Raw genomic sequence first — 24,771 nt, 5'->3', positions numbered from 1 at the left:
GGGTTTTCGGTTGATTCTATTGATACTTAACAAAGAAAAGCAATTCTGCATAATCTTTTCAAGAAACTAGAAGAGTAGTACACATTTAATAATTCATTTCATGAGGACAGAGTTACCCTGATAACAAATTATGCAAAGACATTGCAAGAAAAAAAAATTACAGACCAATATACACAAACATTGTCAGACATAGACACAAACATTACTAACAAAATTTTATCTGAGTTCAGAATCATATAAGAAAATGATACATCATGACTAGTTGGGATTCATCACAAAGATGAGGATGTGGTTTAATATTTGAAAAATCAATGTTATTTCCCATTTTAGCAGCCTGAAAAAGCAAAACCTCCTAAGCATATCAATTGATGTGAAAAAACATTTGAAAAAATTCATCTCTACTCATGATTTTTAAAAAATTCAGCACACCAGGAATAGAAGGGAAATTCCTCAACCTGATAATGGGCATTTATCAAAATCCACAGCTAAACTTAAATTACTGGTGAAAGATTGAATATTTTCCTCTATAGTAAGAAGTAAAGTAAGGATGTACACACACAACTTTTAGTAAATATTGTAGTTAAAGTCTAAGCCAGTGCAATAAGATAGGAACAAGAAATAAAAGGCATCTAGACTGAAGAACAATAAATAAAATGTCCCTATTCTCAGACAACATGATTATTTACATAGAAATTCCCAAAGGAATTTATGCACAGAAACCTCTAGAACTAAGAGGTTAGGACATGTAGTTAGGACACAGACCACATGGTCAACACACACAAAAGTCAGTATCTCTATGTAGTAGCAAGGAACACCTGGAAGCCAATATTTTAAAATCATTTCCAAGAAATGAATGACTTTGGTATATGCATGTAAGAAAACATGTACAGGATCTGCATGCTGAAAACACAGTGTATATAAAATCAATCAGAAAAGACCTAAATAAATGAAGAGGTATAGATTTTCAATGGATTGGAAAACTCAATATAGTAAAGATGTTCCTTCTTCCCAAATTGATTTACAGATTTGATGTAATCCCTTGTGGAATATTTTTGGAGTGTAGGAATACTGATTCAAAAATTTATGTGTAAAGTGAAGAAACTGAAATAGCCAATTTTGGAAAAGGAGAATAACTTGGAAGAATAAAGTAACTCTTTTGAGACTTACTGTAAATCTACGTAAATAAAACAGTGGGATACTGGCAAGAGGATAGACACATAGATCAATGAAAAAAATGTATAGTCTAGATATAGACCCATACAAATACGGCCAGTTGATTTTTGATCACGATGCAAAAGTTATTCAATGCAGAAAAATACTCCTTTCAACAAATTATATTGGAAATCAAAATTAGTAGGCAAATTCATACGCAAGTTTAAACTCAAATTTCATGTAAAATTTAGCTTAACATAGGTAAGAGATGGATGTATAAAGCTTAATATTATAAAATGTTTAAAAGAAAACATAAGAGAAAATTCTTGTGATCTAGATGTAGGCAAAGAGTTTTTAGAAATGAAACAGAAACACAAACCATAATGTAACTAATTCAGTGGACTTCATCAAAATTAAACATTTCTCTGTGTGGAAGTAACTATTGAGAAAATGAAAAAAACAATCTACGAATTGGGAGAAAATATTTGCAAATAATATATCTGACATATCACATATCATATTCTTCTGCCAGAATATCTAAATAATTCTCACAACTCAATAGGAAGCAGACAACCCAATTGAAAAGTGGGCAAGTGATTCAAACACATTACACTAAGAAGATAAGGAGATGAACATCAGTAAATGCTCACTATCAGGCTTATAAAATTATGATCAGCATCTCTGGTTACTAAGGTAGAGTGAAGTTAAATCATGATAAAATACCACTACACAGCTATGAGGATGGCTAAAATTATAATTAAAAAAGTAATGACAATGTCAAGTGCTGACAATGAAGCTGAGCAGCTGAACTCTCAGATATTGCAGGTGGGAAAAAAAATGGCACTCTGAAATGGGGAAAACGAGTCTGGAAGTTCCTCATAAAGTTAAACATATTGCTATATGGCTCAGCAATCTCATTCCTGGACATTTACCCTAAAGTAATGAAAATAATGGTACTTCAAAAACCTGTACGTGAATGTTTATGGAAGCGCCATTCATAACTTCCCAAACTCAAAACAAAAAACAAATGCCCTTTAATACAGGAATGGATAAACCAATTATGGCACATTAATGAAGTGGAATATTACAAAGCAATATAAAGAAACAAACTATGGATACCCAGAAAAATCTTGTATTCATACAAAAGGCATTGGCTGAGTGCAAGAAGCCAGACTCAAAATGCTACATCTTGTATGTTTCTATTATATGGCATACTTGAAAAGACAAAGCTGTAGGGTTGAAAAGAGATTGGTGGCTGGCAAAGTGTAGGGGCTGAGAAAGGATGTGATGATGATGAACAAATAGAAAAAGGAAATATTGAAAGGGGTGGAACTGTCCTGTATCATAATTTGTCGTGAGTCTTTGTCTAGGCTAAAAATACATAGAATTTATTCACTCAAATTTTTTACTGTAACTTAGTTTTTAAAATCAAATTAAAATAAAGAAAAGGCTATTATAATGAGTGAGATAACATATATCTTATAGAAGAAATAAGTATTAGCCATGAGTGTCAAATAGAGTATAGTGAGATTCAGAAACATTTAAAATAAATCCTTGTTGAAAACTGGAAAATTGGAGGCTTTAGAGTGAGTAAATGTTGTTCAATCCATCTCTACCTGAAGCTGTGGACATTCCCAGCATGTTCTCTGCTGGCAGGAGGGCAGTGACAGGCTGGGTGGTAGAGCTGACAGAATGGAGTCAAGTCTTAAGTGAAGCCAGGCGTGTGCCTGCCTGTGAAGGAGACAGGCTGCCTGCTCTGGATGCCTGCCTCTGTGGAGCACCAAGGACCACCATGGAGATAGGATGCTCAGCTTTGCCTAGAGACAGATCTGATCAAAATCAACAGGCTGGCGGCTGGTCACTTTAAAATCAGAGAGCACCTGTGGAAAATGGAAAGACAGCCTAATGCTAATACTAGGACATATGCATTTTTATAAATAGCTGATGGAATGAGAGCAAGTCCAGGCCATGTTATTAGGTGGGAAAAAAAAGATTCCAAACAGCATGATCTCAATTAATAAAAGACAAAAGAAACATTTTTATATAAAATGTGTAACATGGAGGCACACCTTTTTATATAGAATATATGCTATTCAGCCATTTCAACAAGTGAGACAGCCCTTTAGGTACTGGCATGATTTTGCCTAAGAGATTTACATTGCTTGAAGAGTGTGTTGTTATAAATGAATAGCTCTCTGTTAAAAAAAAGTTGTGGAAATTTTTATATAACATGAAATATAGAGATAGACATGATATGGATATAGGTGTGTGTATTTAACCATAGGAAAAACAAGAATGACTAATGGGGCTATTTCAAAAGTAGGTATACATGTAGAGGACCAATAAGGGGGACAGGTGAAACTTTTTAAATAATTTATGAAAATGTTTCCCATCCCAAATTTTAACATGCACACTTATCATTTTTGTTAACCTGAAAGAAAAAACTGTATATATCAAATGTTACCATTGGTCGGATAAGATGAGATATAAACTTTGCCGCCTCTGTGTGCTCTTCTGTGTTACCAGAATTTCCACAGTAAATAAGTATAACTTTGGAAAACTTTATTAAACTTACCTTTGAGTGGAAACATATTTAGGTGATAATACATTTGTTATAGAACACCTCCCTATTATTAAGAATTGTTTATGTTGCAAGTTCCACCCTACACATATTTTAATCCCTATTTTTATTTTTAATTAGGTAAAGCCAATCTCCTAAGATATCAAAAGGGCTTACAGAGTGTTAGAAAATTTTTTCAAACTAGAGCTTAAAAAACACACGTGGATTTCTTGCTTTTGCTACACAGAGAAGCTACATGCCCATCAGTTTCTCCTTGGAACGTTGCTCGAACTCATCTCTACTCAGGAACCCAGGCTGGGGAAGTCTCCTTCTCTGTGCCTCCACATTGGCTGGCAAAAGGGAGTGTGATGAATCACATCATTGGATTTTGAATACTCTCTGCCTACATGACATGAGTCACTTCCTTTCACATTTCATAAGCCAAAGGAAGTCAGATGACCATACTGCACCACAAAGGAGTGGAAAAATAAAATCCTACCCCTTGCTCTGGAGGAGAAAGGCCAGGAAGTTGGTGAACTGCACTAATGTCAACCATAGAATCCCAGGATAAACAACAGCTGACCTCAGTAAGAGTCTGATGGATTTAGCTCATTAAATTTATGTTTTCCACATAACAGATTTGTTTTAAATTGCCAGGCAAAAATTTATTTACACTTTTTCTAGTCCCCAAAACTGTTGTTCTTAAAAAAAGGAAATAGATAGTTTTCACTTTCTCAAAGAAAAAACCGTGTAAGCAGATTGGCCATTTTCACATATCAGCCACTACCAAGCACAGGAAGAAAAATATTAGAAAAAAGAAACCTTTACTAGGCTTAATCAGAGCACTGGCATGAGCAAGTTTTTTGTTTTTTTTTTTAAGAATGTTTTTTAATTTACTGATTTGTTTATCTAGCTAGAGTTATGCACTTTACCAGAATATTTTTGAATGCCTGCTAAGAGCTGTGGACTTTGCTGGGCACAGACTATATCAATCCTTCGAACTCGTGTAAGCAATGCTAACCAATATTTAAGCATCGTCAGTAAGTAAGGTGTATTCTAAATCTGTCTGGAAATGCACATAAGCTAGCTTCTGGGTTACTTTAGGGCAGATTCCATGCCTGGTGAATTTGGGATCTGACTAGGGCATTGCTCACTCAGGTTTTCATTGGCGCTTGCCTCAGAAACTTAAAATTCAGAACCAATATTTATGAAAATGTCTGTGCTCACAGAAGTTAAGAAGCTATGGTTTTTGACCTTGAGAGTAAGTTCTATCTTTTTATAAAATATTGGTGGAAAGGCATTATGCATTGCTTCTTCCCTGTCCACCCCACTACTCAACACTACATTAGAATCCCCATTTCCATACATGGTCCTCATGGTCACACAGGACTGTCTCTGGAGAAAAGACCTCTGGTTTCAAAAGTGAGGAAACTGTTTTCTCATCCCCAAGGAATTAGCTAAGATCAGAGCTCTTCACTTACTCCAAAAAACAGGTGTGCTGCATATTCACTAATATCAGAGCTCAAGGGGTTCAAGTCCTCAGTAGCTGACACTATGGCTCTTCACAGCCAGTGTATTTTGGGTTGAATTGAACCACTTCTGAACGTGTTCCATAGTCCAGTTTTGAAATTGATCATTAATACAATAGTTAAATCCTGGCATTTGGGGGATAATTTTTCTTTAAAAAAAGATCATCCCTGGAATTTAAAAAAAAAGATATAATGGGGAATAATGTGTATCTAATTATTAATGTACTATAGAAATTAGCTTTTATATTGCAATTTATATTGCAATTACCTTCTTTGTGTTATAAAGCAGAACAATACAGAAGAAGAACTTCTTTATTAATGCCTAATAGCATGGTAATTTAAAATATTCAAGTTTCTTTAATAAGGTAGTGTATGAAATGTTACTTAATTTGACAAGATTAATTATACAATTAATTTAAGACTGCTCTCAATTAAATTAGTAAAAATTTCTTAAGCTTGCTGCTTTTGAAAAGAGTGCGGGAACCTAGCATGAAGTGAGATACCTATTAAACAGGATATTAATTAGGCTGAGATGGAATAATGCCTGTTTTGTTAATAGAAAGGGCATTGTCAGAGAGTTGGTAAAGAGGCATCATTTCATTACTTTAATAATAATGACACCCCAGCCCTCTAAACAGTTTAGAGGGGCCTCTATCATTACTGGAAAATACAGTGGCTTGAGACTGGAGCAATGCTCAGAGCACTTGAGACAACACAGCAAGCAAACCCCTGTCTTGACCATCCTGAGTGCGTGTATTTTGGGGTTCAGTTCAGATAGATGTGCTACCAAGGGAGCTAACAGACTGTCGAAATACCTCCGGAGTGTCATTATGTTGGTAAATTCACCATGATCTAGGGTCTAATCCTCAGGTTTTCCGGTCCAAGACTTAAGCTTAACAGAGCCCCAGGATTATTAGATCCCTGTCGACTGAGAGATGCCAATTAAATTTATAATTTACTGATGTATAATTGCTGAATCTTCATTTATATATTTACAGTTGAGTAATCTACCTTTTTGGGGACCAGCAGGCCCAATTCCTATATTTATAGTGAGCACTTTCATGGTATCAGAGTATCTGGAAAATCATTTCCGTGATGTGAAGTTTGTTTGTTGTACAAAGAAGGTTTGAGTGTAAATCATCCAGGCTATAGTAGAGTCAAAAACGTCATTCCTGTTCCACCAATAAAACACCTCTCTAGTGACTAGCATAGTCCTGTTGTTTGGATTTTCTACATCTCTCTCTCTCTCTCTCTGTATCCCCAAATCCCTTGCCCTCTCCATGGGGTTGGCTTCCGTCTGAAGGCCAAAAGGATGGAGGCTAAGGTACCGGTCATAGTGCTTGTTTGGCCATAATGTACGAGTTGAGTAGGAAAAGGGAGATAGAAACTAGGAGCAAACCCACTGATCTGGATACAATTAGGTCTTGTTCTGGGCCGAGAGTCACCCTGAATATTTCATGTACCTTGGTTGATGTTCGAATTCAATTCTCAGACTTCAAAGCCAGAATCACCTAGCCTATGTAACTCATTGGTTCCCTGAACTGGGGTTGGGACTGGAGTTGGGAGAGAAACAGAGTCTCTTCTTAGCTCTTATGGAGGAGGGAGGAACTCTTTTGGATGATGCAGGACTGCATCAGGTGTATGGCTTGGAAGAAGAGGACCGTTCGGAGGCAGCCTCTCTTTCTGCTGAACTTTAGTTGTCCTTTGGCCCTTAGCAGGGGAGCAATTGAACAGTGCACAAAAATGCACCTAGAGAGATGACGTTTCCTAAACTCATTATTCTCAGATGAAAAAGGAAAAGTGCCATGCAAGTCAAGCTCACACAATCAGTGGCAGAGTTAGAGCCCAAGCCAATTTTTTTTTTTTTTGGACATTCAATCCAATGTATTTTACAGTATACCTTGTGATTAAGTAAGTCTTATAAAATTGGGTACAATATAAATAACCTTAAGTAGAAAATCTCCCAAATTGCAAAACTACTGACAAATGTTCTTTTAAGTCATATAATGCATACTCAATGAGTGGTTACTCTAAGGTGAGGGTCATTATGGAAACAATAGCTTGCATTTGTTGGGTGCTTACTATGTGCCTGGCATCATTCTAAAGAAAGGTTTTCTGTTGATTTCCACTACATATTGGGAGCTCCATTTCCTCTTAAACAAGATATGGCTCTAAGACACTTAAAATTAAAATTCTTAACATATAGTAGAAAGAGCATCATGTTAGTATTCATAGTTTACATGCATTTAACTCTTCTATCCAGCCACTTCACAGGTATTTAAAAGTGAACTGATTAAAATGCACCACCCATGTATTAAAATTTCCATCTTACAGGGAGTTCTTGCTGACTCCATCTGAGTGGAATGCTTAAGTAAAAAAACATTATAACCAGTCTTAATTAGAATTTAATAAAAATAATAAAACTCCTTTAAATGGAAATTCTCTGTTGTCTGTCTATCTATCCATCCAGAAATGTCTCTTGAACTTAATCAGTATTTTACATGCATACACACACACACACACACACACATACACCCCCACACTTCTACTCAAACCAGTCATGATCTTTTCAAGTCTCCAGTGGGCTGTCCTTTCTGAGAATAATGGGTTACCTACAGGGACATTAAGTATTTAGCAGCAACCTACCAAGCTACTGCTGCCAGGGGATATTTAATGGAGTTAAACAGGAAGTGCCATGGTGTTAGACAAGTGCAGATTTTTTTTTTTTCGGGAAAGACTCTACTTAAGTTATTTTTTCTACCAAAAGCCACATAGAGACTTCACATTGCCATAAGGTAGAGAAGGACACTGCTTACCCAGGAGGATGCAGCCCCCAAGAGAAGGAGAAATAAGTGTCTGATATCAGACTCAGTGTATATTATCCTTCACAATTTAATATACTTATTTGTTGTGTGCATAAGAGGAGTCTGATATTTATAATAGATGCCTCTTTGCAAGCTTAGAAAAACTTCCAAATTTCAAACACCATGGAAAAACAATCTTTTAATTCCTGTAATACAACTAGGTGGTTGTTCCAAAGTGATGGCCATTTCGGAAATAATGGCATGCATTTCCTTGCCAGGGTCCATCATTCATTCTAAGCACATTTGTATATCTCATTTCATTCCTACAAGGACCCTGTGTGGTGGGTACTATGATTATCCCGATTTTATTAGAAGAAGAAATTCTTACAGAAGTTAAGAAACTTGCCCAAGATCAAGTAACTAGAAAGCGATGGAGCCAGTTTCAAACCCAGATAGCCTAACTCAGATCCAACACGCTTGGTTATCACTCAAAATGCTGGCAGAAAGCCATCCACTGACCCATGCAGAGAACACCACTTCCTTTAATACAAGGAAAGGTTATGAGAATCTATTTGTCACAAATAGCTACAGAGAGGAAAACATCCAGAGGCATAGTCCTAGGTTCAGGAGCATGTTCCTTTCACCTTTAAGTTCCCACAAGGATCTCACAAAGGGGATGAATCCTATCTCATACTTTATTTTTTTTTCTTTTTCTTTTTTTTTTTTTGTCTTTTGTTGTTGTTGTTGTTGTTGTTGCTATTTCTTGGGCCGCTCCCGCGGCACATGGAGGTTCCCAGGCTAGGGGTTGAATCGGAGCTGTAGCCACCGGCCCACGCCAGAGCCACAGCAACGTGGGATCCGAGCCGCGTCTGCAACCTACACCACAGCTCCCGGCAACACCGGATCGCCAACCCACTGAGCAAGGGCAGGGACCGAACCCGCAACCTCATGGTTCCTAGTCGGGTTCGTTAACCACTGCGCCACAACGGGAACTCCAATATCTCATACTTTAATAAGTCTAGTCTACATAGTCTCTCCAGGATCTTCAAACCCTGCTGCCAATTGGTAACGCTTGGAGATTCTGACGAATAGCTAGCTCGTCTGTGCACGAGATATAATTAGCTGGTAAGAACCTCAGCATATTCCTGAGATTAAGCAAGGCTTGATTTCACAGCTGAAGAACCTCCTCGAGTCCCAGGATTCTGGACACTTGAGGTCTGTTCCTGGATCCTACAAGCAAATAATGATATGCGTCTGCAAGACAGTTACCTAGACTAATTTATTTGCCCAGAAACTTACTTTCACACAGAAACCTAAACGTTTGCATTGTTCAAAATTGACCTGAATCAAAAGAACAAATAATCGCATCCCATTTTTTCAAAATTGTCCAAAATTGCCCACAAAAATTTTTTCAAAGTTGTCCCAAAATAGTTAAAATCAGGAATGTTAAGTTTGGGGATGCTGATATTTAGATAATTGATCTAAGCATTTACTTCTTAGCCTATCATCAATCCTTCTAGGAATCTATCTGAAATTTGGGTAAACTGTCAAAAATACAAATATATTTATGGATAAGTTTATTCATTGTGGTATTATTTGTAATAATTAAAGAAAGGAAACAACATATGTGTCCCTCAGTAGGGGACCAATTCAATAAACTCTGGTAAAACTATACAAGGGACATCCATGCTGATGGAAAACTGAATGATGAAAATATCTGTTATGCCAATATGATGTCATCTCCAGGGATATTTGACTAAAGGAAGAAAGAAAAATGCATGGAAATATATGTATATGTTATATACATATATATATCTCGATGGTATTTAGGGAGTAATAAGCTTAAATAAATACATGTACTTACTTAAATTTGTGAAAAGGAGCACTAGAATGTACATGACTGATTCACTTTGCTGTATACCTGAAACTAATGCGACATGGTAAATCAACTATACTCCAACAAAATTATTATTTTTTAAAGTAACACACAAACACACACAAAAATAGAGGAGCTTTCTTGTGGCTCAACGGGCTAAAGATCTGGCATTGTCAATGCACAGGTTTGATTCATGACCCGGAAACTTCTGCCTACCATGGACACAGCCAAAAAAAAAAAAAAAATAGGAGGCAGAGAACAGGGGACTAGGATGAAAAGACAGACTTTTCTGAAAATAACGTTTTATTTGGCAAAAACAGCTTCCTTTTGGTATCATTAATGCACAACAAACAGCAGCTATTTAATGGCACAATGTGATAAGTTTTGACTAAGGTGAACAACCATGAAACCACCACCATAAGCAAGATGGTAACACGTCTCTTAATCTGCAAAGTTGCTTCTGCCCTCTGTAACATCTGCCTCCATTTCTTTCCCCTGCTCTGGCTCTTCCTCCTTCACCCACCACTCACCCACCACTGGTCTACTTTCTGTCACCACAGATCAGCTTTTATTTTCCAGAAGTGCAGGTAAATGAACTCTGACAACATGTGATCCTTTTTGTTGGTCTTCATTCACTCAGCATAATTGTTTTGAGACTCATGCATATCGTTGCATGTATTACTAGTTCATTCCTTTTTATCACAGGGTAATATACAGAGACTACAATTTGTTTCTCTTTTCTCTGGCTGCTGGGCAATTGCTTTTTTCTCCCTAATTTTGGCTGTTGCAAATGAAGCTGCTTTGGACATTCATGTACAAGTTTCATGTGCTATACTTTTTCATTCCTCTTTGCTAAATCCTAAGGAATGGAATCACTGGATCATATGATAGGTGTATACTGAACTTTCAAGAAATTGCAAAATGTCTGCAAGGTGATTATATTATTTTACATTCACATTATTATGTGAGAGTTGTAGTTCCTCTAAATCCTGCCAGTACTTGGATGGTCACTCTTCTTAATTTTAGATGTTTTAATAAATGTTTATCTCATGTGGCTCTAATTTGCATTTCCCAAATGACTAATGGTGTTGACAATATTTTCTTGCATCTATTTGGGAAATGCTTCTTCTTTGGTAAAATATCTGTTCCAGTCTTTTGCCCATTATTTAATTGGATTGTTTGGGCTCCTATTATTGAATTTCAAGGGTTCTTTATATACTCTTGATATAAGTCCCTTCAAATATTTTCTCCCTGCCATTATGCTATTATAGCCATGCATTTAAGTTTTACATATATTATAAACTCTACATTACATATTACTTTTATTTGAACAGCAAGTTATCTTTAAAGAAATTTATGAATTAAAAATAAATGTAAAAAATATTCATTAACTTCAAAGGTACCATTTCCAGTGTTCTTTCATCCTTTTCTGTGGATACACATTTCTACCTGGTATCATTTTCCTTTCGTCCAAAAGACTTCTTTTAATGTTTCTTGTGGTGTGTTCCACTGGAGATAAATTCTGAAATTCATGTGATTGGAAAACAAACAAACAAACAAACAAAAAAAACCCTTCATTTCTCTTTGGTTTTTGAAAAATATTTTAGCTGAATATAAATACATGATTCTGGCTTAACAGTTTCTTCATCCACGTATTTTAAAGATGTTGCTCCCCTGTCTTGCTTGTTTTATAAGAAAGCTTCTCTCATCCATTTCTTTGTTCCTCTGTACAGAATGTACCTTTTTTCTGTGGCTGCTTTTAAGATCTTCTCTTTGTCATTTGTTTTGTGCTGTATGACTATAATGCACCTTGTTATAATTAGTGTTTCTTGTTCTTGGGATTCATTGAGCTTCTAAGATCTATAGATATATAATTGTCACCAAATTTGAAAAATGTTTGTCTATTATTTCTTCAACTACTCTTTCTGAATCCCTCTCCCTTCTCTCCTTGAGAGGATTCCAATTATATGTATACTTGTTTGCTTGAAATTTTTCCTCTGTTCACTTTTATTTGTTTAATTTTGTCTCTATATTTCCTTTGGTATAGTTTCTACTACTGCGTCTTCCCATTCCCTAATCTTTTCTTCTGTAAATTCTAAGTTGTCAGGAATCCTGTCCAATGTATTTTAAATATAAAACATTGATACTTTTATCCATAGAAACTTAATCTGGATCTTTTTTATATCTTCCATTAACTTTTAAAGCCTATACTGGAACACAGTTAAATATATTTTTAAAAGTCCTTGATGGCTAACTTTAACATTTTTGTCATCTTTGTGTCAGCTTCAATTGCATTTGCTCTTATAGATTGTATTTTTCTTTGCATGCTTGGTAACTTGATAGGACCCAGAGGTTGTGACATTTACCTTTTGGGTCAGTTTGATATCTTTGCACTCAAGCTTTGCTTTAGGATGCAGTTAAGTTACTTGGAAACAGTTTGATCCTTTGAGTCTTTTTTTTTTTTTTTTTTTTTGATTTTTTAGGGCCGCAATTGGAGCCGCAGCTCCTGGCCTATGCCACAGACACATCAACACTGGATCCAAACCACATCTGTGAGCTACACTACAGTTCACAGCAACACTGGATCCTTAACTCACTGAGCAAGGCTGGGGATCGAACCCACATCCTCATGGATACTAGTCAGGTTTGTCCCCACTGAGCCACAACAGGAACTCTGGGTCTTGCTTTTTAAGATTATTAGGCAGAGTCAGATTAGTGTTTAGGGCTAATTATTTCTAATTACTGAAGTAAGATCCTTTAGGATGCTCTAACATCCTGTGAATTACAAGGTTCTGCAAGCTGGCTGGTGGCACAAGCCCTGTGTGCGCCTGAACACCGCCGACTCTAATCACCTAGATGTTTCTCTCCCAGGCTTGCAGGTGTTTCTCACATTCGTGCATTGACCGGTACCCTTTGGATACTTAGAAGAGTATCCTTGTTCTCTATGGTTATCACTGCAAAAATTGCTCTTCTTACATATTATGTACAAAATGTCAAGCTATACAGGTCTTCCTGGGCTCACAGCTCTCTTCTATAAACTCAGGGAGTCTGTCGCACACTGCCTAGTCTCCCCGTCCTGTGGCAGTGAGTTTGGGTGATCACAGAGCGCATCTCATTTGCTTCCTCCTTCTCAGGAATCAACGTCCATCAATTCCTGACCTCCAGTGTCTTGAAAGGATTGCGTTATATATTTTTTCCAGTTTTTTAATTCTTTCAGGAAGAAGGTAAATCCAGTCTCTGTTTCTCGAACTTGGCCAGCAACAGAATTTCTATATTATGTAGTTTAACATATTAAAAAAAAATCTAAAATAAAAAAGGCAATAGCTGAAAATTCATGAAAAACTGAAATAAATGAGCATAATTATGTATCGAGTTACTTATCACAGCCATATAGAAAATAATTATTCCAGGTCAGCTTACAGCACACAGTTTTGTCTGTATGTCCTTATTAAGATATATTTTAAGGACTCATACAAATGCAGGAAAATATAAGCTTTATTTACAAATATAATTTTAATGGTAATATTATTTTTATATATACATATGCATAATAGGATAGTATAAATAAGAAATTAAGTTAATGTGGTTAGGAAACAAAATTTTCAGCACAAAAGAGAGGAGTTCCCGTCGTGGCGCAGTGGTTAACGAATCAGACTAGGAACCAAGAGGTTGCAGGCTCGATCCCTGGCCTCGCTCAGTGGGTTAAAGATCTGGCATTAACATGAGCTGGGTGAAGGTCGCAAATGCAGCTTGGATCCTGCATTGCTGTGGCTGTGGCGTAGGCCGGCAGCTACAGCTCCGATTAGACCCCTAGCCTGGGAACCTCAATACGCCGCAAGAGCAGCCCTAGAAAGGGCAAAAAAAAAAAATATATATATATATATATAATTATAAAAGCAATTTTTTATAATATTTACTTAGACAAAAAATACTAATATAAACTCATGATTTATTTTCTTTACAAAAATACTTAGTTTCTGGGAGTTCCCGTTGTGGCACAGTGGTTAACAAATCCGACTAGGAACCATGAGGTGGCAGGTTCGATCCCTGGCCTTGCTCAGTCGGTTAAGGATCTGGCATTGCCCTGAGCTGTGGTGTAGGTTGCAGACGCGGCTCGGATCCCGCGTTGCTGTGGCTCTGTCATAGGCCAGTGGCTACAGCTCCAATTGGACCCCTAGCCTGGGAATCTCCATATGCTGCGAGAGTGGCCCTATAAAAGGCAAAAAGACAAAAAAAAAAAAAGAAAGAAAGAAAGAAAGAAAAAAATACTTAGTTCCTAACTCTGTGCATTGAGAAGCCTAGAAAAAGACAACCCAGTAGTAATTAATATACCAAAAGCCCAAATTTTGGACTCTAAACACTATTTCCCACGTACAGAACCAAGGCTCCTTGGAAAAATAGATAATCGCCCAGGTTTAGGCAGATGAAACATAAGATGAGGCTGGGACTTCTTACTTGCCCCAATGAGGCTTTCAATTAGTGATGGGCACGGAAAAAGGAAACTTGAGGCCTCTCATTGGTTACGATGCAGCCCTTTGAACATCAATAAGAATAATGAATAAAATTGCGTGAAAAACAATAACCAAGCGAAAATCTCTGAGTTCATATAAACAAGAGTAAGAAAGAAAGCAAAAAAAATATTTTAAATATATACACAACTTAATTGTAATACAAATGAGAATACTTACTCTTTATTATGAAAACTAAATCTTAAAAGGAAAGAGCTGATCATTTTTCATCCTTTTTTCTATATAAGTTGCATTTCTTGATAACTTAAGGTAAAGTCCTTCACAGAAATCTTCTGACTAACTCTTAATCCTATTCTTGCGGAAATCAGATGGCATATATGCAAACTAGGATTAAGCTACTCTTTATCAAAGGCATAAATGTAACTGTGGATTGAATAAAACCAAATGAGGTTTTCCCTTGATTGTTCTCATATAAATGCCACATCCTATTTGTCAAAAAGAAAATACGACTATGAAAACTAGGCAAGGCATTTTAAATCTGCAAATCTGATTTCTCTTTTTATGCTGTAGAAACAATTTATGGATAATTATGATAGCTATCTTTATTTTATAAGCACGTCAATGGGGAATAAAGACGGTGGGGTTTTTTTCAACACATTAAAACAAACAAACAAACAAAACACTTATTTGGAGGTTCTGAGCAGATCTATACTGTTTGCCATATGTTTAGAGCATTTGTGGCCCCAGCCAGGGGTGGAAACAAAAAAACGTGTGTGTATATTTGACATAAGTAGAATAAAAATGAGAGAATAAAGAGTAGAAATGTCTTTTGACTATATCTCAACCTCAGTTTGATAAATTGTAGTAGCAACGTTCTATACAAAGTAGAAGTCAGACATGAAAAAAATTAATAAGATAAAATTTTGAAAAGACTAGGAGAAAAACAGCAAACAAAACATTTTTCCAGAAACTTCCTTGAGACAAGGTTACATATGAGTGTTTCCAACACAGGAATTTGGGGAGGTCAAGTGGACTAGCTACATGATTAGTTTGGGCAAGTGAATTAAATTTTATGGGCCTCAGTTCTTTCTTCTATAACGTAAGGTCATCAATTGTACCTATAGCATATAGTTATTGAGAGGATTAATTGAGTTAATATATATTAACTTTGAAAAATGTTAGCTGGGGAGTTCCCATCATGGCTCAGCAGAAACAAATCTGAGCAGAAACAAATCATGAGGATGCAGGTTCAATCCCTGGCTTTGCTCAGTGGGTTAAGGATCTGGCATTGCCATGAGCTGTGGTGTAGGTCACAGATGCGGCTTGGATCTGTCATTGCTGTGGCTGTGGTGTAGGCCAGCAGCTACAGATCTGATTTGACCCCTAGCCTGGAAACCTCCATGTGCCATGGGTGGGGCTCTAAAAAGACAAAACAAAACAAAAACAAAAACAAAAAACAAACAAAAAAAACCTGTTAGCTGGAATTATTCTTTTAAGGTTTTGCATAAGTTTAACAATTTGCAGATATACCCGAGGGAAACTTTACATTACCCATCCACACCTCAAGGACTAGAGTATCAAATAAGCAAAGTGAGTCCCTCAGAGTCAGGGAAAGGGTCACTGGGGGGGAGAAAGATGGCAATTAAGGTAGAAATGGGAAAAAGGTAGAAAGTGCAGGTGCTGCAATAACCTGGGTGGTGCTTTAGTGTTAAAGACAAAAACGACTTTCTGGTAATTTTGTTGATAGCTAGCCTAAGTTTTGAGTTTTACGAGATGCCATCTTCAGGAGAGACATCGATGATCAAAAGGAGGAGAAGATCTTCATTGCAGCTGGATCATTACTCAGATCATTTGAATAAAGAAGAATTCCTGGAGTTCCCGTCGTGGCGCAGTGGTTAACGAACCCGACTAGGAACCATGAGGTTGCGGGTTCGGTCCCTGCCCTTGCTCAGTGGGTTGGCGATCCGGCGTTGCCGTGAGCTGTGGTGTAGGTTGCAGACGCGGCTCGGATCCCGCGTTGCTGTGGCTCTGGCGTAGGCCGGTGGCTACAGCTCCGATTCAACCCCTAGCCTGGGAACCTCCATATGCCGCGGGAGCGGCCCAAGAAATAGCAACAACAACAAAAAGACAAAAAAAAAAAAAAAGAATTCCTTCTGTCTTACTTATTAGTGGGTCTTATGGTTCTCAGTGTTCCCAAATTATTCTCTTGCATACCTCTCTTTTTCTGAGTAAAATGTCAAGTCACCTTTAATGCTGCAGTTCCTATTGGATTTACTGCTGGCTCTCCTGCTACCTTATTTGTACCCTAGAATACAACTGAATGCAAAATTTCATTCTTTGATATTTTTGTGTTAATCAGTAGGAATCACGGAATATCCTCAAGAACCGCTGCTGATGCATCGTAGGCATCATTGGTCTCAATGATTTTTTTAATTTTAATGAGTTTTATATTTATATCGTACAACCATCATCACCCTCTTAATGATGACCTTAGTAGAGAGCTTTGAGAGTTCTGAACAAAATACTATTGGACAGAAATAATAGTTCATAGACTGAGGGGTAGGAAATTATGTTGGTTTAGATAAGAGTAGATGGGGATTATATAGGTAAGCAAGACCTATGCTATCTACAGTCCTTGATGGTTGGCCATGAAGGAACGCTATGCACTGGTCAAAGTCATCATAAGCCTAATAGCTGCCATTCTTAAGAATTCCTAGTGAGATATCTTAGGCAATACTATTTAATCCATATTGCTTCTTTTTTAAAAGCAAGAGAAATTGAACTCAAAGAATTACTGGTGGATAATTCCTAGACTGAAAGACTATATAATTAATCATCCAAAAATCCATTTAAAAACATCTACAGAGGAACAGGTCACTGGCATTGTTATGAACAAGTCTAGACTGATCTAATCTCCTTCTATGACAGAGCCCCTGGATTGAGGAAAAATAATGGACATAATCTATCTTGACTTCAGCAAGGTGTAGCACTTGGCTCACATGACACCCTCATTAATAATCTCGGCATGATATTCTCCATCAGTGTTCTCCTCACTGTGCTTTGACACAGCTTTCTGTCGGCCCCTCTTGCTTCTCTAGATGGTTTATTCCTACATTCCCGAGGCCTGGTAAGGTCCTAAGTCTTACATTTGACCAACCTCTGCCGTCTGCAGGGACGTCCTGCTCTACCTCGTCTCCTCAACGACATTTTACCTCCAAGCTTCAACACAAAAGTCAAGAAGTCTCCTTGTTCTGAATCATCTCTTTTTCCCCGTGTGCTCCTCCAGCTTTGTTTAGACTTCTCTACTCAATTACAGACCCACATGCACTTGACTATATCAACTGTTTAAAAATCATGCCATCTGTAGAAAGATAATTAATGTGTCAGTTTTGGTTACTGGCTCTGTATTGGTGGATGGATTCTGTGGATATAGCTTAATGAGAAGATTCCAAAATATTTCAGATGGTGCGGAAGCAAATTAACAAGAGATGAAAACATATATAATGGCACATTGAATTATAGCAAGTAGAGGCAGCACAGATTCATAATGGTAAAGAATATAGACTCTGGGTTTCAATGTTTATGCTACCTGATTGCTGTGTTTCTTTGGATAAGACAATTAACCTCTCTGTGCCATGGTTTCCTTATCCACATCTTGTTTTCATTGAAGTACCTTTTTACTTTGTTTACTCCATAAGCGCCTTGGAGACCATGTCAGTTTCAGCCAATACATTTTGAATGAATGAATGGCAGGATGGGTAAGTGAACAGAAGAAAATTATAAATATTAGTCTCAGCTGGGCCACCCCATTACAAAATGTTTCAGTTGGTTCAGTTTGAGAGTCATTCTCCATTATGACATAATCAAGTTTTATACATTAACGTTGGAAATTAATATTGTTATAAAATTATTTCTATAAATGTTTTCTTCTACTTTTGTTGAGATACAATCAACATATAGCACTGTGTAAGTTTAATGTGTACAGTATCAGGATTTGATTTACATACATCACAAAATGTGTGCCACGAATTTAGTGGACATCTATTCTCTTATACAGATAAAAAATGAAAAAACTTTTTTTTCATGATGATGAGATGAACATTTTTTGGATGAACTTTTAGAACTCTTTTTTCCCTAAGTTTGAGTCTGCCATTGCAACGTACAGCCAATTCCCAATGAGGTTATAACGACAAAAAAGAGCAGAGACACAACCCCCCAAGGGAAATCTGGCTTGGGTTTTTTTGTTTTGTTTTTTCCATTGACAATTAATAAGTAATAATAATTTTCACTGAATAAGCTGTCCAGGCTATGGCTATTTTTAAGCCTTTCTTTTTTTTTTTTTTCTTCCTGGTAAGCAAGAGGTACTGCTTTAATAAATGTGAACCAAGGTGCACTCCTGTAGGATCAAAGTTAAGAAGCCTCGAGGGGATGAAAGAAAGAATCTTTGTGCTTCTTGTGTCCTTGTGGGTTACAATATACGTAAGAGGTTCTGACTCTGGACACCTCTCTGCCCCGCCCTGACCAGAAGGAGCATCCCTGTGCAAGAGCAAGTTCCTCTTACACAGTAGGATATGGTTTTATCTGGTGAGCATTAGGACCTCTGCTCCCTGGAATGGGAACACCCCGATGCTAGGAGGATCCAAAGAGCAGGATCAGGGTGTCAGGCTCTGGTTTGGTTCCCCCTTGCTTGCTCCCTCACCTTGTTGTGGGTGTGCTTCTTTCCCACGGATTTTCATGGGGCTATAAATAGACATTAGCAAATACCTTTCAAGAATACTAGCAATCCTAACCTTCCAGAATCATAGCTGCAGAGAGCACTAGAAATGTCATAGAAAAGTGAGTCTGCAGGATTCTCAAGTAACTGTTTAAAGAATCAGAACCCAGGCTGATTGGAATTAGCATCTAGAAACATAGCTTTTTGTTTTTGTTTTTCTTTATGAAAGCTCTTTTTATTCAGGATTCTCTCAGGTATGGAGAAGAAAGATCAGGCCTCTCTTGGGAAAGTCACTCTGGTATGGGAACGGCATGCAGTTATGGATCAAGAAAACCAAAAGTTAAAGGAGCCGTGGTTGGGGGCTTATGCATTACCTAGACTTCACAGAGGGTCTGGTAAGGTCCTAGCCCAACGCAGAGGCAGCAGCAGGAACTAAAACTGGCATGTAGCGGATGTGGGCACAGTTGCTAAGCCAGAGTCAGGGAGGTTAGAGACAGGGAGTGAGAGGATTCTGGGATGCACTTTCAAGGGCTGCATGGGGGGAGGGGCAGCCTTCCAGCAAGAAGCTGTGCCCAAAGGGGGTAAATATTTGTGTGCCCACCCCACCGACCTCTGTACTGAATACAGGACTTTCTGATGCTATCAAGCGTATTCCTTCTTAATTTCGAGAACGAATGCCTAAGATGGAGGAAAACTATTGTTTTCCAAATATTTTAGCAGGACGTGGAATATATGAAATGCTGATGAGTCTGGTCTTTCAACTATAACAATAATGAAAACACCAAGTGTACAAATGTGCCCTGTGGTATATGCTTTAATCCGCTGACCAGTAGGACAGCTACACTCTGCTAGTCGACCCTAAACCCGAGTAGATCTGCCACTGCTTAGCTTGGGGGATGGTGCACACAGGAGACTGGAGGTGTGGGGGCCTTTCAGATCCACCCCACTGTGTTTGTCTACCATCCTCAGCAGGCTTCCGTGAAGCCCGGGAGCATCACCAGGAGACCAGGGGGCAGTAATATAATAACTTTCAAAATGATAACTTTTAAAGCCATCACCTAAGAGGCAGAATGCAATGGTTACATGGGAAAGGCTCCACTAACTGACTTGTTGCGTGTCCTTGGGAAGATATTTAATCTCTCAACACCTCAGGTACACACTAAATTACAATGGGGATAAGGTCGTACCCCCTTTGGAGCGTGGTTGTGGGAACTAAATAAGTCTTGCCAAGTGTTTAGTATGATGCTCAGTACTTAGTAAATTCTCAGTAAACGTTACTGTTATTCAGAGTTGAGGATCACTGGAGGGTTGAATATGGAATATATGTGCCTCTACACACAGACACATATAAGCAATTTAATATGTGTTAAACATATATAAGCAATTAAAAACATAATGTTTTCAAAATAGTATATAATAAAATACAGGAAGAAGGAGGGGAAGAAATAAGTTTCTCTTGAGAACTTCTAATACTTGTACCTTCAAATAGAGAGAAATTGGGAAAGTTCTCTGGCAGTAAGCAGGTTAAGGATTCAGCGTCATCACCACTGTGGCACGGGTTTGATCCCTGGCCTGGGAACTGACACATGCCATGGCACTGCCAAAAAAGAGAGAGAGAAATCAAAGACAGTGTCTTCTGGTCCTAATCAAAAAAAAAAAAAAAAAAAATCCTGAGATCTATGGAAATGAAAATATACGTACAGGAGTTCCTGTCATAGCTAAGCGGAAACGAATCTGACTAGCATCCATGAGGAAACAGGTTCAATCCCTGGCCTTGCTCAGTGGGTTAAGGATATGGCATTGCCGTGAGCTGTGGTACAGGTCACAGACACAGCTTGGATCTGATGTTGCTGTGGCTGTGGTGTAGGCAGCAGCTACAGCTCTGATTCGACCTCTAGCCTGGGAACCTCCGTATGCCATGGCTATGGCCCTAAAAAGACCAAAAAAAAAAATATATATATATATATATATGTACATATTAAAATAAACAAACTAGCATTTCTCTAAGTTTCAAGGGATTTTTTGAGATGTGGAAGTGGAGAGGAAAGCAGATTTTCTCAGTAACCCAGCTAAGTTTTCGTATTAGAGTTCTTCAAACTCTGAAAAAGAAATATGATATATCATTAAAACTTTCAATCTAGATTGAGAACTTTTTTTTTTTTCATGAAAAAAGAATAGGCAGGAGTTTCCACAGCAACATTTCTGAAGCACCAGAATGCAGGTTTGATCCCTGGCTGGGCACAGTGGGTTAAAGATCTGGTGTTGCCACATCTACAGCTCAGATCTGGACCCCTGGCCTGGGAACCCCGGATGCCACAGGGTGGCCAAAAAAAAAAAAAAAAAAAAGGAGAAGGAGAAGAAGAAAAAAAAAGATAAAAAATTAGGGAAACTATTTTTACATTAGTCAATTTAAAATGGAAAAAATAGTTGAAAAATCCAACCTTTCTTTTTGAAGCATTTCATTTTTGCATCTTCTATCGGGAAGCTAAGAGGCATTTCCTCTTCCTGTGTCAGGGGTTCTCACTGCAGAAAGTTACTGCAAACCAGCTTTTGTCTTTTGAAAGCACTTGCTTTTCTTCCACTGATGCTTGTCGTTGGATGTACGCATGTTCCAAAAGTTTTTTCTTATGTATTTTTTAAACATTTTTATTTTGAAATAATCCTAGATTCACATGAAGTTGCAAAGAGAGTAGAGGAAGTTTCAGTTTCCTACTTCCTCAAAACAGTTCCATCTGATGTAACTACAACGTAACAGCAAAACAATAGTTTTATTTGTAATGAAACTTTCCTAGAGAAATCTCAGAATGCCTCCCAAATACATACATATGGTCACACACACGCACACACACATAGCTATTTCATCTAAGAGCTTAGCCTGGAGGCAGCTTAATCAATAGCAGCCTACTCACTGGAAGGAAAGGAGGCTGGGAAGCCTCTAACAGTGACTGCAGTGCCATCTGAAATCAGGTCAAGCCCAGGAGGCTGGAGACAAATGGAAGAATAATCTAGAGTAAGAACCAAGGCCCTGCATCAAAGCCTACACTATCAATGACCAGACAAAACAACCCGACAGATTGGAAGAACATTTATAGGATACATTGATTTTTATCCATTACCCCTTTTCATTCTTACAGGGAAAAGGCAGAAAAAAGCACACACACAGTACTTCCCACTCCGCTTGTTTTATGTCTGTGTTATCTTTTATACAGGTACTCTGTGAGTAGGAAATATTTTTCAGGTCATGTCATGCTTTTAAAAGTGTAATGCATTGATAAAAGTGATTGAGGCTCTGATTGGCTGGAGGCAATAGGGTGGCACAGAGCTCAGTTCATAGGTACACTTCCTTTTACTTCTTCTGCCTTAGGCCCCGCCAGGCATCACTAATCAAGTATGGCATCGTTTCCCACTGAGTCAAAGTACCATTGTTTACACAGGGCTTCAGGCAGCCACGATAAGCTGGTTATACTTGGCATTAGAAATGGAACCTAACGTGGAGTGATTACTAAGACGTTTTCCTCAGGGAGTCAGGTTTGAAAGCAGTTGGATAGAACTGAAGGAAGGAGATTGGACAAAAGGGAAGAGTCAAACATTCCATGGGTAGGTTACAATTTTATTAGCAATCTTAGAAAGTGCAACAAGAGCTATAACCTAGGACCTAACAGTATGTGTCAGAAAGTTGATCCTCAATGCATTTTTTTCTGAATCAATGAATGATTTGTTTTATTTTTCCTTTTTTAGCCATCAAAGAATAATAACCAAGAAAGAGGCTGGCTGGCTCACTGAAGCTGATTTTCATAAGAGAGTAGCCCCTTTAGGGGTCAAGTATAGTGTAAGTTTGGTTTGTAGCTGTGTATTTCCAGAAATAGAATTCTGAAGTTTGCTGTTTCCAATACCCTTGTCCTCCCAGTCACAAAACTTTGGAATCTTTTGGTTGATTTTCCTCGTCTGCATAATCTAGATCTTCCTTCACCATGTATTTGATTTTCATCATTTCAAATGAATACTTCTGCCTGTACTGAAATTGTACCATTGTAACATGTACTATCCTAATTACTACATTATCTTCTTAAATTTTCAATAGGTTTGATCTTTCCCTTTGCTTAAAACTATTCTGGGTCCTATGAAAAAAATGAATACAATTTAAAAAATTTTTTATTATTACATAATAATTTTAGACATTGTAGAAACTTTTAAGTAAATAATTCTATAAAAGAAAGACAATAAAAATCATTCTTTAGAAACACTGAAATTGTGATGTTACTGTGCAATGGTGAGTAAACTGTGAAATAAATTCCTTAGAGTTATTTCAAAGAGATTAATTATTGCATAACTTGAAAGCATTTAAGTTCCCCCATCCCCAAAACACAGCCAGCTGCACCTGCCAGCATATGGAAGTTCCTGGGCCAGGAATCAAATCTAAGTCACAGCTAGCTGGATTTTTAGCCCACTGTGCTGAGCCAGCTGTTGCCACCGTGGAAACAAACCAAATCATTAACTCACTGTGCCACAGTAGAAACTCCCAATAAGACTGATTCTATATATATATATATATATATTCCACATTACCCAGCAGATAAGTCATATAAACTTAAACTCCCACTAGCAAAATGTAAACAATTGGCAATTTAGTAGATAAACAACAGATTAGATACAGCTGAAGAAAAAATTGGTAAGCTGGAAATGGCAATTACCCAGAATACAGAACACAAAGAAAAACATAGAAAATATTGAAGAGAGGGTTAAAGGATATAGAAGATAGAATTAAAAGTTCATAATATATCTAACAAGAGTTTATAAAGAGACTATAATGAAAATTTTGGAAGAGTAATATTCAAAGAAATAGTGTTGAAAATTTTCCAGTATCAATGAAAGATATGAATCATTGGATTAAAAACTCACGTCTTGAATAAGATAAATAAAAATAAATCTCAAAACAGTGAAAGAAAAATTATTAAAAATAACCAGAGATAAGGCAATTCACTTCCAAGAGAACAGAAACTAGAAAAAGAGTATAATTGTCAACCAAAGAAGGTAAGTAAAAAAGTAATGGAATCATATATTTAAAGTTTTGAAGGAAACAATTCTATACTTAGCAAAACAATTATGCGAATGCTAATTTTTTTCAGGCAAAAAGTGAGGCATTTTACTGTCTAAATTTCTTCATGAAAAGTAATGACAAAAGAGCAATATTCCATATAAACTATTGCACTTAGAAAATTGATACGCATGTGGGTAAATATAAAAAATACTGAGTGACTAAAACAGTAATGACAATGATTATCTTTAGGCATTTAAGAGAAGGATGGAACTAAAATACCAGATAGTAATATTTTAAAAGGGAGAAGAGTATTTGCAATTAAAACTTTTTGAAGTCTTTTTATTTTTCAGAAGGATGGTAGACATACTGTTTAAATTAAACTTTGTTAATTCAAGTTGACAGATTAAAAATTTCAGCATAACTCCTGGATAAAAGAAATAGAAGGTACTTAGAAAGGAAAGGGGGAATGAATATAAATAAAACAAGATGAATCCTGTAAAGTTAAAATTTTGCATATTTTAGGACCAATCTAATTCTACTCTAGAAAATGGATGAAACATATATATATATATATACACACACACATATATTAACAAGCTATAAAAGATTTTCATTATAAGAATAATGAC

This window comes from Phacochoerus africanus, chromosome 2 (genome assembly GCF_016906955.1).
Source record: "Phacochoerus africanus isolate WHEZ1 chromosome 2, ROS_Pafr_v1, whole genome shotgun sequence".
Taxonomy (NCBI): Eukaryota; Metazoa; Chordata; class Mammalia; order Artiodactyla; family Suidae; genus Phacochoerus; species Phacochoerus africanus.
The sequence above is the reverse complement of the archived record's forward strand: the minus strand, read 5'-3'. Positions refer to the sequence as shown.